Raw genomic sequence first — 2500 nt, forward strand, 5'->3', positions numbered from 1 at the left:
GTGTCTCTGTGTGTATGTGTGTTTATGTGTCTGTGTGTCTGTGTGTATGTGTGTGTGTGTGCGTGCATCCCTGTCTTTGTGTGTGTTGGCCAGTGATCCAGTTGCTCTGATGCTAACATCATAGAACACACACAAACAAACATAGAGGCCCATTTGGCAGCTGTGAGGAAGAGAGAGAGAGGGGGGGGGGGTGTTGGTTTGGAGACACACCCATGTGGTTAACTCTCCCTCAGGCCTTTACTGTAAGTTTGTTAACTAGAACTGGGTGGATAAACACACACACACACACACACACACACACACACACACACACACACACACACACACACACACACACACACACACACACACACACACACACACAGACATAAGTGCTACAACATTCCCTCAGAGCAGAATGCAGAGGGAGTGACAGGCTATCTATAATGACGTCACCCCTTTTCTCCCTCCCTCCCTCCCTCCCTCCCTCCCTCCCTCCCTCCCTCCCTCCCACCGTTCTGCATGTCTCTGACTCTGTGACCTGCAGTACTCCCAGGCCCCTGTCAATTGACTGAGGAAACCCTGTACGTCTCTTAGCGCCTGAAAAGAGCATCGAAGAAGAGACAGTTTGGCAGTCAGGGCTTGCTGCTGTCCTACACATCTCCCTCTGTAAGATACAGGACTTGCTGCTGTCCTACACATCTCCCTCTGTAAGATACAGGGCTTGTTGCTGTCCTACAAATCTCCCTCTGTAAGATACAGGGTGTGTTGCTGTCCTACACATCTCCCTCTGTAAGATACAGGGCTTGCTGCTGGCCTACACATCTCCCTCTGTAAGATACAGGGCTTGTTGCTGTCCTACACATCTCCCTCTGTAAGATACAGGGCTTGTTGCTGTCCTACACATCTCCCTCTGTAAGATACAGTGCTTGCTGCTGGCCTACACATCTCCCTCTGTAAGATACAGGGCTTGTTGCTGTCCTACACATCTCCCTCTGTAAGATACAGGGCTTGTTGCTGTCCTACACATCTCCCTCTGTAAGATACAGGGCTTGTTGCTGTCCTACACATCTCCCTCTGTAAGATACAGGGCTTGTTGCTATCCTACACATCTCCCTCTGTAAGATACAGGGCTTGTTGCTGTCCTACACATCTTCCTCTGTAAGATACAGGGCTTGCTGCTATCCTACACATCTCCCTCTGTAAGATACAGGGCTTGCTGCTGTCCTACACATCTCCCTCTGTTAGATACAGGGTTTGTTGCTATCCTACACATCTACCTCTGTAAGATACAGGGCTTGTTGCTGTCCTACACATCTCCCTCTGTAAGATACAGGGCTTGCTGCTATCCTACACATCTCCCTCTGTAAGATACAGGGCTTCCCACAGTCCTACACATCTCCCTCTGTAAGATACAGGGCTTGTTGCTGTCCTACACATCTCCCTCTGTAAGATCCAGGGCTTGTTGCTGTCCTACACATCTCCCTCTGTAAGATACAGGGCTTGTTGCTGTCCTACACATCTCCCTCTTCTTTCATCACATTCCCAGTGGGTCAGAAGTTTACATACTCAATTAGTATTTGGTAGCTTTGCCTTTAAATTGCTTAATAACTTTTCATGTTCAAAATCGTGCACTATCCTCAAACAATAGCATGGTATTCTTTCACTGTAATAACTACTATAAATTGGGCAGTGCAGTTAGAATGAACAAGAATTTATTCTTTCTACCAATATCAGATATGTCTATGTCCTGGGAAGTGTTCTCGCTAATTACAACGTCACGTTAATCGCATTAGACTACGTTAGCTCTCCCGTGGAACGGACACCGATCCCGAATAAGTTATAGGAGCAGGAAGCTGATGAACTCTGACTGTAGATCATATCACTATTACTAGCCTATCTATTAAATAATAGAGTGATAGAGTAGCCTATCTATTAAATAATAGAGTGATAGAGTAGCCTATCTATTATAGAAATAGAGAGTGGTAGAGTTGCCTATCTATTACAGAAATAGAGAGTGGTAGAGTAGCATATCTATTATAGAAATAGAGAGTGGTAGAGTTGCCTATCTATTACAGAAATAGAGAGTGGTAGAGTAGCATATCTATTATAGAAATAGAGAGTGGTATAGTAGCCTATCTATTATAGAAATAGCGAGTGGTAGAGTAGCCTATCTATTACAGAAATAGAGAGTGGTGTAGTAGCCTATCTATTATAGAAATAGAGAGTGGTAGAGTAGCATATCTATTAAATAATAGAGTGGTAGAGTAGCCTATCTATTACAGAAATAGAGAGTGGTGTAGTAGCCTATCTATTATAGAAATAGAAAGTGGTAGAGTAGCCTATCTATTACAGAAATAGAGAGTGGTGTAGTAGCCTATCTATTATAGAAATAGAGAGAAGTAGAGTAGCCTATCGATTATAGAAATAAAGAGTGGTAGAGTAGCCTATCTATTATAGAAATAGAGAGCACATGTCTATTAGTAGCTGAAGAGCTAGCTAGACAAAAATTAGAGTGAGT

This window comes from Oncorhynchus mykiss, chromosome 24 (assembly GCF_057628025.1).
Source record: "Oncorhynchus mykiss isolate SJ-2025 chromosome 24, ASM5762802v1, whole genome shotgun sequence".
Lineage (NCBI taxonomy): Eukaryota > Metazoa > Chordata > Actinopteri > Salmoniformes > Salmonidae > Oncorhynchus > Oncorhynchus mykiss.